The following is a 17027-nucleotide window of genomic DNA, read 5'->3' on the forward strand; positions in this document are numbered from 1 at the left end:
TCACTTGGGAAGACCCAGGAGACCCCTCAAAGAAATGCCTCCAGTGGAACTGTAAACATTGATTTGCAGAGAGCCGCTTCTCACATTCCAACTTGATCTAGTTTGCTACTATGTAAGTAGCAGCAGACATTTTTCTATACACCCAGTGAGAGTTAATGATTCTTCCTGTTTGTTGGGGGAAAAACACAATATTGAAATTTGGGTACTTCCTCTGTTCTCTACAGTTCCACATGAAAACAACAACAACAACAACAAAAACCACTGCCATTACAATGAATGTTCTCCTGTAAGTAATGCATCATTTCTCTCTTAATACTCTCAAAATGTTTATGTTGTGTTACTTTTCAGAAGTTTAATTATGATGGGTCCTCCCAAGATTTCTTTGGATTTATTCTTTTCAAGTTTCACTTAGTTTCTTGAATCTGTAGATTTGTGTCTTTTGCCAAATTAGAGATGCTTTCAGCCATTATTTCTATGAATACCCTTTCCAGACCCACTTTTTCTTTACCTTCTGGGACTCCAATGATATGAATGTTGGATCCTTCTGTTACATTCCCACAAGTTTCCAAGACTCTGTTCATTTTTATTTTTTTCCAGTCTGTGTTCTATTTTTTCATGCTGAGTAAATTCTATTGATCTTTCCTTAAGTTCACTGATTCAGTACTCTGTTATCTCCACTACTATTGGGACCATCTACCATATTTATTCTTCTATTATATTTTTATGTTCTATAATTTCCATTTACTTAATTTTTATTATTTTCTGAAATTGTGTTTTTCCCATTTGTTTCAAGAAAATTTGTCATTGATTGTTGAAGCATTTTTACAATGACAGCCTTAAAATCCTACTCAAATAATTTCATTGCCTGTTCTATCTTCTTGTTAACATTAGTTGATCGCATTTCTCATGCAAATTGTGATTTCTTGATTTTTGGGATGAGGAGTGATTTTTTTTATTCTGGATATTACATCTATTATGATAGGAGACTCTGGATATTATTTAAATCTTTTATTTAATAAGCAGCTTTCCTGTTGTTTAGTATCTATTGTTTTGGGCTGTAGTTCTAATAGAAGTTTAATTTTCAGAGTATTTGCTATGTTCTTTTGGTCTCTTTGGTTGATTAGGAACTCATGTGGTTGTTATTGGTCCTTGCTGGTGCTGTCTAAGGGGGTGTGGGGCAAAAGCAGTTTCCTGAGGTTGGGAAGCAGTTGTCTCTGTGTAGAAGTAGGGGAACCTCAGTCTTTAGGAACTTTGAGGCTTCCTGGGTCAGGTGGGATTATGGCAATATCCCTCTAGCCAGTGTTGCTTAGGGGCTCTGTGTCTTAGTAAGAATCTCAGGTCGTGTCTAGGAGGAGAGCACTTCCTCTAGCATCTTATTGTTAATGGCGTTCCCTGTCCATCCTCCTTACAACTGGCTGGTATTATCAGAGGGACTCCCTTCACTTTGGGGGGAAAAAAGAACCTCCTTTGGCTGTCTCCTATTGCTAAGTTGGGAAGAAGGTGCATGTAAATTTCCCTCCTTTTGTATTATTTTTTTAGTTCTGGTATTGTAAACCAGTTTGGCTTCGTCTTTTCATTTTCCAGAGTTTTTCTTTGATTGCCTTTTATTTATGTAGAATTTATAGTTAAACTTATAAGAGGAACAGAGAGAAGTGATCCTGCACAACTTGTCTGGATCTCAAGTTGCCACTTACCATGGCCTCTTGGAAAAAGAAAGGAATTTGAGTCAGTTTCAGGTTGGAATCCTTGTTGAACCACTAATGTACATGACCATATAATCTTAGAAAATTTATTTAACTTCTCTGAGTCTCATCTTCTTCATCTGTAAAATGGACATAACTAATTTATGCATTCACTCTTTATTCATCCAACAAAATGTCTGTCACAGCAATCTTACTCTAAGGTGGTTACTGTTCCAGGCACGAGAATCAGTGGGATGTCTTTAGAAGGTTTAATCAGATAAGTGATACAACTAATGTGTGTTTTCTTTTTCTTTTTTTTTTTTTTTAATTTTTTATTTTTTATAAACATATGTTTTTATCCCCAGGGGTACAGGTCTGTGAATCAACAGGTTTACACACTTCACAGCACTCACCAAAGCACATACCCTCCCCAATGTCCATAATCCCACCCCCTTCTCCCAAACCCCCTCCCCCCAGCAACCCTCAGTTTGTTTTGTGAGATTAAGAGTCACTTATGGTTTGTCTCCCTCCCAATCCCATCTTGTTTCATTTATTCTTCTCCTACCCACTTAAGCCCCCATGTTGCATCACCACTTCCTCATATCAGGGAGATCATATCATAATGTGTGTTTTCTAATGATGACTCTAGCTGTTCTGTAGGGAATGGGATGTGGGAGAGCAAAAAGAGAAGCCAAGACACCAACCAGTTAAAAAGTGATTTCAGTAGTTCAAGTAAGAAATAACAAAACTTGAACTTGAGAGGCAACTGTGGAAAAAAGAAGTTGTAGGTTGACGATACACTTTGCAGTTCAAGCAGGCAAGATTTTCTGAAGGGTTGTTTCTGTGAAGTTAGGAAAAATGAAGAATCTATTTCAGACTGAGGTTGGATGATGGGAGACATTTTAGACATGAGAAAATTGGGAGAAGAGATCGTATTAGAAATGGGGTCAGAAATGAAATATATGTGTTTTGGATAAGTTAAGTTTTGAAGTGTCTGTAAAACATTTGTGGAGATGTACCATTAGTAGTAAATATCCTTCTGGAGCTCATGGGATTCGGGTGTACATCTGGGTGGGTATCAACAACTTTTAGATGATGCTTTAGATGATGCTTAAGGCAGTATGATTAAGGCAGTATGATTCATCTAAGGGAAATTACAGAAAGAAGAGAAGAATCTGAGCTACCCCATAATTTCAAAATCAGGAGTAGAAAGTGCATCCAGCAAAAAGAGACCAAGAAGGCAGGAGAAAGTGGGAGCAAAAATTAGGTAATTCAGTGTCAAAGACATTAAATGAAGAAAATATTTCAGAAGGGAGAAGTGCTCAATGTTGTCGAATCCTTTAGTAAGATAAAGACATAGAATTGACTAATGGACTTGGTAATTTGGAGATATTAAGTGGACTTCACAAGAGTCATTTAAGTAGAGTAGTCAAGATTATTATGAAAATCATTTATATATGAAGTTAGACATTCTACTAATTTCAAATTACTTTCCCTCAGTTTCTTCACGTGTAAAATGATGATAATGGTGTTTTTTTTGCCCATGTCATTCTTTTTACTCTCGTATTACTAGATTTTTGTAAGGATCAAATGACAATGCATATGAAAAAATGACCTATGTAGAGTTACACACAAAAATAAAATAGCGTTTATTTTTCTTTTATTTTTTTTTAAAGATTATTTTAGAGAGAGAGAATGTGTATGGAGGAGAGGGGCAGAGGGAAAGAGAAAATCTCAAGTAGACTCTGCAGTGAGCACAGAGCCCACTGGGGGCTTGATCTCACAACCCTGAGATCATGACCTGAGCTGAAACCAAGAGTTGGACACTTAACCGACAAGCCACACAGATGCCTCTATTTTTCTTTTGTATATTTGAAGGTAGATATGTTTTAACCAATTTACACTGATACAATGAATGTGTACTTTATTCCTTTAATAAATACATTTGAGCCAATAAAAATTGCCTCTGCACTGTAAATTCTTAAATAGTTGGATTTGTCTTTAAATATAGTTGGAGATATGTGAAAATATACTTTATTTTAAAGCCATATATTAAGCCACACTTTTCCAAGGTGACACTAGAAACATTTTAAAGGTGCTTCCAGAGTGTGTTTTCAGAGATTGCCTTAGTTTTAAAATAACTGCTACTACTAACATCGCCATAAAAGCAATCCCAATTAAAATCACACCAATAATAGCTAATATTCTTAGGGTATATTATGTTCAGGCCCTTTACATATATTATCTCATTTAATTTTTATAATCACCCACCGCTATTAATATTATTATTATCTCCACTTTACAAGTAAGAGTATTAGGTCTCAGAGAAGCTAAGCAATTTTTCTAAGAACTGCAGATAGTCTGAGTCAGTTTTTAAAATAAAATCTTTTTCAATCCATTGTTCTTCCTTTTAACACAGTTCTGACTTTCATTTTTGGGTGTGTTGAGAGGTTTGGATTTGGTAAGATGAGAGTTTTAGAGCCAACTGCATAGACAAATCTTCTAGACTTGTGACCGAAATCAAGTTTTATTTATTCTAAAAAAAGAAAAATGCATAGGGATAAGATACAAGATATGTCAGAACATCAGAACAGAGAGAGAAAGGACTTGAGATGTGGCAAAACCGCATATGAAATGTGGAACTCTCCCCAAGACTGAATATATGGATGGAAAGAGGGACAGGGAAGATACCCAGGTCATAGGTGTATAAAACATAATATATCCTGCTTGTCAGTTTACTAAAGCAAGAGAGAATTCTAGGAGGCACAGTTGGGGGATGCTCAAGTTTAAAGATAGGCTATCCATCACTTGGAAAGGCTCAGAAAACGGAAAATGAATATGCATTTGTTTTGAGGGGAGCTGGGATTTGTTTTAATCCGGTAAGGTGAGGCATGCAGACCTGGAAGTGACTGTCATAAAGGAAGAAGTTCATTGTATTCAGAGATCCTTAGAAATAGGGGACATGGCACACAAGGCAGAGTCATACAGGGAAGTACCAGGGATGGCTAGAAGGCAGAGGAAAATATGGACAAGTTCTTTTATTTGTGGGAAAGAATGAGCAAGGCAAGATAAGCAGCCATAGGATTGGTTAGTTTGATTTCAGTAGGCTTTAGGGTGTAGGGGTTGTTCCCCCCTTAAATTGGTATTTGGCTCTAACAGAATATGAAAAGTGCCCTGGAATGTGAGAGGCTGATAAAGTAGTTGGATTTGTGGGATCTGTACTGATTGGTTTGCATCTGAAAGGTGCCTACACAGGCAAGTAGTTGCTATGCTTCCTAGAACAGCTAATATAGTATTAAACGCTTAACTGTATACCAGGCACAGGCTCTGTCTCATTTATTTTTCATGATAACTGGTAAGATAGGAATTATGTTTTGATTTTATAAAATAAGGAGTTAATGTTGGTTGATTGTGGTAAAAGTCCCAATTTTTGATGAAGTCCTGCCAGCATCCATACACTAAGTAAACACTTTACAGTATAGACCCTGCAGTTCTGCAGTTGCTACCAGCTGTGTCTTTGCCTCCTGGAGAGAAATAGGATTAGATGATTTCTAAGGTTCTTCCCTGCCGAGGTGGCTTGGTATAGTCTGATGGGATCTGTAAGAGAGGAGTGATCTGAGGAAGTTTATTGTGGCAGGCTGTGCCCGAAACACGGCTGAGAGGGAGCTCACCTGGGAGCGTGTTGTCCCAGAGACAGCAGGCCAATGGGAGAATTAAACCAGAGTCAGGAAACTGCATTCCACCTCTCCCACACCACTCTGTTGCTGGATAACACTTGAGTGACTGCCCAGACCAAGGGAGCAAGGACTAAGAACTCCAAAGAGGTTGGGATTCAAAGTTTAGCAGGAGAATTGACAATGATGAAATGAAATAGATTGGAAAATCATGTTGAAATAAGTTGTTAACTAGTAATGTAGAAAATATTTAATAAATGTATTTTGAACTGGATGTAATTTCACCTAGTGTAGGTTTTCTAGGAAAAGCAGGCTGTAGTCAACCTGAAGAGAATCTGGATATTTTCTTCTTAAGCTTAAATATAGAGATTTCTGCTACTTCTTCCTATCTTTTTTCAGTTCTTTTAATTTTGGTTATCTACCATCCATTTTCTAGTGAATACTCTGGTAATTATTTATTAATTGTTCTTGATTGTGGTCCTCATGTTCCTCATGTTTTTCCTCTTTTTTACAAAAGTAGTCTATAAGCAATTCAAGATAAGAGCTATGTCTAGACCCCTCATAACATCTAGAAGTTCTGGACTTACAGATACCCAGTAGATATAAAGAGACTATAAATTTGTTGCTTGAAAGAATCTTAGAAAGCATCTAATTTAGCCATTTAGTCTTGCTGATGAAGAAACAATCATGAGGAGTATGAGGTACCCATCCAAAGTCAAAGGTGAGGTAGTGATTGTACCATAACTCACGCTAGTACCTGCTTCTCACCAGGCTTCTTTATTAATAGATTGAATATTCAGTGCTTGCTTTAGCTTTCTTATGAACTTACTGGGCTTTTAAAGAAAAGCTAAATTCATTTAACTGTTTTATAAATTCTAATTGCCCATAATTATATAAAATGTCTCAGATGATATAATTTTTAAGTAGGCCTTTATTCTGTCATTTGTCATTGATATAGATGACAGGAATAGAATATGTGTTAAAAATGTCAAGTGTACTAGGATGATGACATTTTATGTAAGTACGTAATTAAATCATATTTTGGAAGAACTGATAATCGCTATTTCCAAAGAAGTGAATTATATTTGAGAACACTTTAAGAGGTCTCCAGTTGGCATTTCATAACTCAAAACCAGCTTTGTATATTACCCCAGAGCTACCAAAGAAGAAGACAAGATGATACTCTCTATGGCAACATAGCAAAGACTATGTGAAATGTACAGATGTCTAAATGCTTCCCCAAGGCACAGTGGAGGTTGCAAATTTTATTTCTTACAGCATGTCCTGGGGCCAAAAACAAACTGCTCACCTTCATTACAAACATTGACAGAGGTATGATCCAATATGGGAGTAACTGAAAAAATGTTTGCTTATGAGGAAATCCTATCACTCCAGGGCGTAGGTGATACTATTAACAAATGGTATTTTGCAGCACGAATGTTTGCCAACCCCTGTGTTTCTACCTTAATTGTATATAATTCTCAGATTGCCAAATTCTCCACTCAATCTCTTGTTGAAAGAGAGGAGTGCTAAAAATTTTTGAAAACTTGAATATATCATAATTCACTGTTACTGTTATCTGAACCTAATTCTAAAGGGCAGAGAATGTGAATAATGAAAATAATCATGTTCTTTATTAGTAACAGTTTTGTGTCAGAACTCGCTGTAATGTGTAAACAAATATGGACAAAGTGAGGAAGGAGACTTCATGGAAAGCAACTATACAGAGGAAATGCGGGTGAAGTAGTACTCTCAGTGGGCCCAAAGTTTTTTTTTTTAATTTTTAATATTTTATAAACATGTAATATATTTTTATCCCCAGGGGTACAGGTCTGTGAATCGCCAGGTTTACACACTTCACAGCACTCACCATAGCACATACCCTCCCCAATGTCCATAACCAAAGTTTTATAGATCAAGTTCAGACTAGGATTTTTCAATCTAGTCTTTTTCTAGTGGATGTTGAAATTCATCCACAACAAATTCATGTTGAAATTCAGGGGGAATGTGATAGATGGGACAGGGGAGTGGTACAGCTTTGTGAGATGACGGAACTCTAAGGGAAACTTCCCTAATGTAATGTTGGGGGAGAAATGGAATGTGCTAGTAAATTGGCTTCAGGAGCTGCAGAGACACAGGGCCATTGGACCATCAGAGCTACAGAATTCTGAAGCTCAAAGAAGATAGAGAAGCCTTGGTTATCTAAGAAGCATAGAAAGTAGGCATCAAGTAAGTGACCTGTTTTCCCCATGGGAGATGTACAAATGGTTTTAGAAATGTAGAGGACTAGTGTCAAGGAGGCACAAAGACTTTTTAAAAACTTGCCATTCAATGAGGTAAGAACTTTGATAAGTTGTCTTACTGGTACCTCTTTGGTTTTTGCTTAGAAGCAAATGTACTAAATGAAAGCACAGGTTCTAGCAGTCCATACTTCAGGCTTCTGGATTTCATTCAACTTTTGGAAGTTTAGAAATCCTTAATTATCACTGCTGCTGCAATTCTGTGTGGAGAACTCAAGGACACTTTTGGCTCTCACAGTCACATTGTAATGCTTTGTTCTAAGTGTGGTTCACTCTGGTACTGTGGTTACAGGATAGAGAAGGAGATAAAAGATATGCAAACATAGAGGGAAACATGTTTTTACTTATGAATAACAGCAGTCTGAATTTAACATTGAAAATTTACTGCAAAGACCATGGCTCTATTCTATTGTGGATGACAGCCCAGGGAAGCAAATTTGGGTTCTCAAACACAGAATGTTATCTATTGTTTTAATATTTATTGCATGCAGAGAGAACTACAGAGAGTTCAGTAAATATATGGCAGGATAAAGATGCTCACCTCTCTCTCTCTCTCTGTTGCATTAGAAGTCAACTAATTTTTCCTCTTAGTACCTAGCTGGATTTGAAGATTAAGCCAAAAGAGAATTTATTTTCCTTCATTCAAACTGAATTTTAAGACCTACTATGTGCTATTTGTTAAAGAATATGAAAAGAGAGAAAAGATTTTGCTTAGAAATGAGAAAGGTGGGGTGCCTGGGTGGGTCCGTTGTTAAACGTGTGCCTTCGGGTTAGGTCATGATCCTAGGGTCCTGGCATGAGCCCTGAATCAGAACCCCCGCTCGGCAGGAAGCCTACTTCTCCATCTCCAACCCCCATTGCTTGTATTCCCTCTCTCCCTGTCTCTGTCTCTCTGTCAAAAAAATAAAATCCTAAAAAAAAAAAAAAAAAATGAGAAAGGAGGAGTGGGTTTGCAGAACAGACAAAACAGGACAAAACTTGACATTTGGTTGGTCAAAGGGTTTGATAAGTTGTCTTCTGTTTTTGGCAGAAGAAAATATTTCCATAGATACTTATGGAAATATGGAAAATGATATAAGAATATATTTATATATGTCTGTATATATACATGGTTTGAGGACAAACAATATATAAAAGAGAGGGCTTTCAGAAAGCATAATCTCTGATAGCTGATCCCAATGTAAGTTTCCCAAGAAGGAAACCTGATATCTGGGAAGAGCCAGTAAAAGGACCTGCAAATTATCAATGCAGAAGCATTTGTTGGATTTTCTGGCTTCATATAGGAACTGAGCCATTGCAAGCTGTTCTGGCCGCACTTGAGCATGCATCTTCCGTGGGCTTCCAATAGCTGTGTCAGTCTTAGCAATTGCTCCTGTCAGTGTCGCATGAGGACCTCACTTCTTTGTAATTCAGGGTCTCATGCCAGTTTTCTTTGCCCAGCAGGAGAGATGCTTGTCCTTGCCCCATGACTTGCTTTATTCCTGTTTATTTTACTGTTGCCAACTTCCCAGCCTCTGCATTTGCCTACTACAAATCCCAAGGACATTTGTAAGTAAAAAAATTAGGGGTTGAAAACTGCTCCTTGCCACATCCCTCTGCTTAAGACACTTGATCCAAATCACCTGGTGACATTCTCAGGTATAGTAAATATAGCTACATTACAATCATATAACTTCATTTAATACTAATATCTGGAGTAAGTTTAATTATTTTTTAAGCAGATTTTATAGATTTTCCTTTGAGAGATTTCTCAGCTTGCAGGAAATAGAGCTATGTGGGAATCCCGCTTGGTGAGCTCCAAACCCAAGTTCTCAATCAATTTTCTTTTATTTTTCTCATTGTCTTTTTGTTTCTATAATCAAAATATTGTTAGTATGTATTTTTATTCTTATTTTTTGAAGATTTTATTTATTTATTAGAGTGCACAAGCATGGGGAGGGGGGCGGGTGGCAGAGGGAGAGGGAGAACCAAGCTCCCCATGCAGGGTTCAATCCCAGGACCCTGGGATCAGACCTGAGCTGGAGGCAGAGGCTAACCAGCTGAGCCACCCAGGTGCCCCTGCATTTTTACTTTTTTTTTTTTTTTAAAAAAAAAAGGCCTTCTCCCATTGCCTTCTGTCTTACACCAGTTGGCTAATATTAGGAATGACCCCACTTTATCAACTGACCGTGGTTCTTACATCCATGAATCAGCCTCTTGCCAAAATAGAATATAAATATTTTAAGTATTTAATAAATATGCTTCTTTGCAAGAGTTATGTAATGCATTGCTAGGAATATAGTTTATTCATGACAGGCAAGACTATTTAAGGCTGAATGTCTTGCCGTAAATAGTTGAAAGAGGAGATGGGAAAGGTAAGACAGACAAAACACATACAAATTTAGAGAAACAAAAATCTGTCAGGGTTCTTAAATGGCCAACTTAGCTCCCTCCTGAATTGACTATTCTTAGCTCACCATCCTGTCAATTAAAAAACCCAATTCACCTGAACAAATTGGAAACTATTTCATGTTATTTATTTATAGTCTGCTTTAGATATTTTGAAGTCTATTTTAATGTACATTTCATAAATATTATAGCATTGTTAATATGTTTTGATATTTTGTTATTACAGTTTTCTATAACCATCATAATATGTGGCTAAGAATAATAGATTTTTTCATCCATGTCTCCTGTCTCTCTTTCAATTCCATGTGATTTGGGCAATATTGAAAATAAGAGAACCATCGTATCACCTAACAATACTGAAATATCTGTTTAAAAATATCTACAGGGGCGCCTGGGTGGCTCAGTGGGTTAAGCTGCTGCCTTCTGCTCAGGTCATGATCTCAGGGTCCTGGGACTGAGTCCCGCATTGGGCTCTCTGCTCGACAGGGAGCCTGCTTCCCTCTCTCTCTGTCTGCCTCTCTGTCTACTTGTGATCTCCGTTTGTCAAATAAATAAATAAAATCTTTAAGAAAAACCCCAAAAATATCTATGTTAGCTCAGTAGCAATAAACCAATTAAATATAGGTTCAAAATGGTAATTTCTTCAAAAGTTTCTTAGCATTGCACTTTAAAGATAATATGATGGTTTTGTTTACTATTGTCTGTATGGTGTGAAGTTGAATGTTAAATGTTGGATTGAAGTTGAGCTTGATCAGTGATGCCTGAGTGGCTCAAGTAGGTTAAGTGCTGCCTTTGGCTCAGGTCATGATCCCAGTGTCCTGGGATCAAGTCCCACATTTGTGTTCTTTGCTCAGTGGGGAGCCTACTTCTTCCTCTACCTCTGCCTGCTGCTCCCCTGCTTGTGCTCTCTCTCTATCTCTGACAAATGAATAAATAAAATCTTTAAAAAAATTTAAAAATAAAAAAGAAATTGAGCTTGAACAAACAGCATGTGTATGAAAATGTAAAGGAGTTTGCCTTACAAAAGGCATGTTGGTAATCATATTATGGTCTAAAGCAGTGAAAGGCATCTTATCTGGCACGTAGCTGAATTATTTACTTATAAGTGATAAGTGCTGGTGGTCAAATGAGCAGTCTTACAATTTGTCAATAACTTAGTCTTACATCATATAGAATTCATATGTATCTTTTTTAAAAAATATTTTTCTGTTAATTTTCTGTTGTCAGTAGAGGAAGAAAAAACCCTAACTTTTGCTTGCCAGTGAAAAACCTGGGGTTTTGTTTCTCAGTATAAAACTTTCCGTGTGTCTGAAGTGGGCGAATTTTGCTGAAGAAATCCGTTTTTAATCAGGAAGGTGCAGACTGGCTCCTTGAAACAACAGAAAAGTGAAAGTAAAAAAGAATTGAATTTTTTCAATTGATTCAATTGATTCAATTCAAATGAGCAACACATTTACATAGGATTTTATCCACAAGTCAGACTAAATCATGATCAGTTCTACTATTTAAATGGGACAATAGTTTCTTGCAAACTGGGAAATTACTCAGGGAAGGATAAATAGAATGGAGATTCCTCCCACCTGACCCTCTGCCAGTTTTCATGTTTATTCTTACTTCTTTATACTTGCACAGTTTAACACATTTATTCTTCCCACAGGAGTTACTCTGATATGCATTAGATATTAATATGCACATTTGAATGAGGAGTCGGGTTTCAAGTTACAATAAAAACCACTTGTAAAGAATTTTCTCCTGAATTCAAATCTTTAAAACAGCCACAACAGATTAAATTATTTTTTTAAGGAAGGTAAGTTGTGCTATATTACTTCTTTTTAAATGTTCAAAATTTACTTTATTAGTTATTTTATGGTATGTCCTTAATGAATACATTCATATCAGACCAAGGGGAATGAAACCCATCACTGAGAAGGCTCTCTAATGAGCCATATAGAACTGAAATAACTACATATGCATTCCACAAATGGACCATTAATTGGAAAAAGAACCAAAGTGTGAAGATATAATCCTATAGGATGGAATTTAAATGGTAATATGTTTTCAGGTTTTAGAACTTTCGATTCACTTGTGTGGAGGAAAAGGTGAATGTGAAACAAAGTTTGCTTTTCCTTCTATCTAAGGTGAAGCATTTCCATTAAACCATGATGCTAAGCCTAACTCTGAGAAAGAAATAATTTAATAATTTTGAGAATCTTGTTAATTTAACAAGAACAGTTGTCTCGACCTAATTTACTTTTTCTTTTTCTGGTTATTAAGTAGCATGTTCTATCATACTTGTGGCTCTACTCCTGCATTGCCAGCGCTGCCAGGTTGCTTGAGAGGTAACAGACTGACCGTGGGAGGAATAAGGACATTTTGGTACTGCTGTGCCTCTGGAACGAACCTGATGAGAACCAGGACTTTCTGTGGATGAACAGGTAATTTATCCCCAACAGGTCCAAGGGACAGGGCAAAGCTGGGAGGGGCATTAAATCAGGACACACCGTGACTAGCCACCACCAGCTTCCAGAGTAGCCTGGGCTGGGTGAACAACCACCTGTCCTCAGCCAGTCTACCCTATCGTGAGTCCACACTGCCACCCCTCTTGCTTTTGCACCCACTGGGGCTTTTGTTCCTAGTCCCCAGTGCATTTGCCTTGCTCAGGGCAACCCTTAACAAACAGATGACCCACTTAGCTGGGACCACCACTGGTCCTTTTGTAACACATTTCAGACAAACATGACTTCTCTCTGCCTTGTGAAAACAAAAATGATAGAAACAAAAACAAAAACACTGGATGCATCTGTGAGGGAAAAGGGGAGCTATTAATATTTACAGTGGGATCCGAGGCATAAACCTGCTCTGTCCTGGACACAGTGAGATATATGGTTATATCAGGGTTTGCCAATGCTCTTTGTTTTATAGATGCATATTATATAGTATGTAGTATATACAAAGAGATTTATTATAAGAAATTGACTGGCAAATCCAACATCTGTAAAGCCCAGTCCCAATTCATGTCCAAAGTCTGGAAGCTGCCATAAAACCAGGATAGCTGAGGTCCCAATTTGAAGGTCATCAGGCAGAATTCTCTCTTATGCTGGGAGGGCCAGACTTTTTAAGGTTCTATCTAAATAACTGATTGGATGAGTTAAACTGCTTTATTAGTCTACCAATCTAAATGTTAATCTTCTCTAAAACCATCCTCACAGAAACATCCAGAAAAATGTAACAACAAATATCTGGGCACTCCAAGGTTCAGTCAGGCTGATACATAAAATTAATTGGAGTGGCCACCCAATTGATTTCAAAGCAGCAGATAATTTGCTGTCTCATGTTGAGCCTCTGTCCACAGTGATTCACACCGAAGTTTCTTTTACATTTACTCCAATGAATCCAGTCTCTCCTTATTCTATACTTGCTCTAGGTTTATGTCAGAACTTCTCTGGATCCAGCCCAATTATGTTTATTTATTTCTCTTCTTGGTATTTAATTTTTTTTTCCAAAGATAGATTTATTTGTTTTTTTGTTTATGTATAAGAGAGCACACACAAAAGCACACACAAGCGGGGGTGGGGGGCAGCAAAGGGAGAAGCAGACTCCCCACTGAGTGGAGAGTCGGATGCGGAACTCGATCCCAGGACCCTGGAATCATGACCTGAGTTGAAAGCAGACATTTAACTGACTGAGCTACCCAGGCACCCATCTAGGTATTTGATTTTATCATGTCATTTTTAAAACAGTGACTTACAAACTATACTCTTTGGAGGGATATGGTGTGGGCATAGGTAAATGGAAGACTAAAGGAAACAGGTGGGTTGTCAGGCACCACCTTTGCTTCAACGATGGTAGCTCTGTTATTTATTCTTTTATTTGATTTTTCTTCCCAGTAAACTTTTATCTGAGGACAAATTAGTTGGCTCAAATGTATTTGAAAATCACTTCATATTTTCCTTAATGAGTCTATGATTTTGCCTCAGATGATCCATGACACTGCTGAAATTGTACGTAATAATTTCTTTGTAAAGTTGTATTTTTCTGAAGAGAGCCACACAACTTTCTCATTTATTTAAAAAGGTCTAGGGACGCCTGGGTGGCTCAGTTGGTTAAGCAGCTGCCTTCGGCTCAGGTCATGATCCCAGCGTCCTGGGATCGAGTCCCACATCGGGCTCCTTGCTCAGCGGGGAGCCTGCTTCTCCCTCTGCCTCTGCCTGCCATTCTGCCTGCCTGTGCTTGCTCTCTCCCCCTCTCTCTCTCTGATAAATAAATAAAATCTTTAAAAAAAAAATAAAAAGGTCTATAACTCACAAGAAATTAATCACCATTGGTTAAATATTACGCATGACATCTTGTGTTTTCAAAATAAGATAGGATTTAAAAATTACCCACAAGAATTTTGAGAATATTGATATTTAATAAATCATGTCTGATATTTCTATTGGATCACAAATAAAGTGATACCGAAATGAAGCAAGGATTCATTTGCAACTGAAAATAAAAGAGAGAAAAAAAAAAGCCTTTCTAATCCACACTTAGGTGTAGACATTACTGCCTTCTTGGTGGCGTGGCATATTTGATACATGGAGACTTAAATATCTTCCTTCTCAATAATCTCTGAAACTTAGGTAAGTAGAAAATTCATTGAGTCAGGTCAAGTTTAAACAGAAAAATTATCAGTCTTCTATTGTTGCAGAGCAAACATTCCCAGCACTTAGTGTCATAAAATAATAGCATTTATTATTTATTATTTTTTATGATTTCTTTGGTTGACTGGGTGGTTCATTACTCCACGTAGTGTCAGCTGCTTTAAGCTGGGAGATTGGCCAGGCTACCCTGGCTCTCCATTGTGGTATCTTATCCTTCAGAGAATGGATTTCCATATTTCCATATGTTCCAAGAAGATAAATCCTAGTGTACAAATGCTTGTCAACCCTCTGTTCACATCATGCATGTTGATAAATGGCCAAGGTCTCATGTCCAAGTCCAGAATCAATATGGGAGAGAACTATACAAGGCTTGAAAACTAGGAACATGATTCATTGAGAGCCAACACTGTAATGTCTAACACAGTAAGGAACTTGAAAAAGTTGTTTGTACCCATCAGGCCAGTAGCTCCTAGTCAGAAATTAAATTTATTTTTAGAAATTAAAAAATTAGGTCATTTTGAACACCCCAAATTTAGGAGATGCCTCCATACATATGAAAAAAACCTCATACCTTAAAAACCCTTACTATTGAAATAGGAAGAACAAAAGTGAAATAATTAAGTGCCCTACTCAAAATATTTTTTTAAGTCCACAAAAAAAATTAAGGAGAACATACACATAAATGATAAGGCAAAGGAAGAATTTAGTAATTTGAAAAGCACCACAAAAATGATAGATTAATACCAAAAATTACTCCCTTGAAAAGTCTAATGAAATTAACAAAGCTCTCTTAAATAAAAGTTACATAAAACAGAGAAAACATAGACATAAAGAATGCCATTTGAATTGATAGTTAATTCAAAGCTTACTAATACACTTATCCTGTTCTGAAATCCATTACCAAATGCTATAAAGAAATATAAATTTGAAGTTAAAATATTTGAAAGGATGATGCAAACTTATCATTGTTTGTAGATAAATATGATTTGTTATCCAAAAACTCGAAATAACTCAAAAGTATTAAGATCAACAAACAACTGAATATTTATAAAATGCATATAAAAATAAAGACTATATTAATAGTACTTATTTCTTGCATATGGGATTATGGGTGATTTTTATTTCTTTTTTTAGTGATTTTCTGTATTTTTCAAAATATTTTAGTCACTGTTTTACTTTTGTAATCAGAAGAAAGCTGTTCAAAATTACTAAATATTTTAGATAAAGGTGATAAAAACAACAGCTATCCTTTTGCTTGCATGCTCTTATGTGAGCACATGTTTATTATGCACATGTGTTCATGCACACACTCATACCTCCCAGGGTACAGATGTCTTTGTTTTGTAGCATCAGTCCTTTTAGCATTAACTGTGAATTAATAGGCTTCAAGAGCTACAGCATCTGTGACACATGTGAAATATTTGGACAATTCTTAGCGTGTATCCCCAGCCACATGAGGCATGGAAAACATTTGAGACTACTTGGTGAAGAGAGATTTTGTCTGCTATGGACACACCTGTTATCTGAGGGATTTCCTTCAGACCCAAATATGACCATTCTCAAGTACTCAGAATTCTGTTGGTTTAGAAGATATTTATTTTTCACACTGTATCATTGGTTACTCCTTGAGGAGTTCACTGTCAGCGAGTGATGTAAGATTTACTATTTCTTGTAAGTCAAGAAGAAGACATTGCTATGTCTGTCTAAAACTTATTCTTCCTCCCACCCTATTCTTTTGATCCCCCTTTCCTTTGTTCTCCCCACTCTCTCTCTTTATATTTAGTTCTTTTCTTCCTTTTTCCCTCCCTCCCTCTCTATCCCTTCTCTGCTCAGTATGCCAAATGTTAACTCTTGGTGTTGGCTAATGACAAAGCAAACCTCTTAACATGCCTTCAACGAGCTAAGAGATACTTGAGGGAATACTTGTACATAAAATAAAATTTGCCATTAAAATGCTTTGTGTTTTCAGAAGTTTTATGAAATAATACTTTGCAAGGATTAAATGGAATAACTCTCACAGGGTTTTAGTAAGAAAGATAATGAAAATTTCAAATGTATGGAAAGAATACTTCAATAGAAGCCAGGCAACTTACCTTACTCTATGACAAACCTATTACTATGGAGCAAAATCTCTGGGTATAATGATCAATTTGCAAACCATATCCTAGCAAATTGGAATCTCTTTTCACCAATATCCTTCCACAGACTGAATGCTTCTGTTCCCCTAAAATGGGTTATTTGAAACCTAATCCCCAATGTGATGGTAGTAGGAGGTGGTGGGGCAGGTGATAAGGTCATGAGGGTGCAGTCCTTTACGAATGTATTAGTTCCCTTATATAA

General features: G+C 36.8%; 1 long non-coding RNA gene across 1 annotated transcript in view; it reads left to right on the top strand.

The window, feature by feature from the left end:
* The first annotated feature begins 221 nt into the window (after positions 1 to 221).
* LOC116575172 overlaps positions 222 to 17027 on the top strand; it is a 36461-nt gene continuing 19655 nt past the window's right edge. The window contains exons 1-3 of the long non-coding RNA XR_004279629.1: positions 222 to 286; positions 11702 to 11851; positions 12322 to 12479. This is a non-coding gene — a long non-coding RNA (uncharacterized LOC116575172). The remainder of the gene's footprint in view (positions 287 to 11701; positions 11852 to 12321; positions 12480 to 17027) is intronic.

Source organism: Mustela erminea, chromosome 16, assembly GCF_009829155.1.
Source record: "Mustela erminea isolate mMusErm1 chromosome 16, mMusErm1.Pri, whole genome shotgun sequence".
In the NCBI taxonomy this organism is placed as follows: Eukaryota; Metazoa; Chordata; class Mammalia; order Carnivora; family Mustelidae; genus Mustela; species Mustela erminea.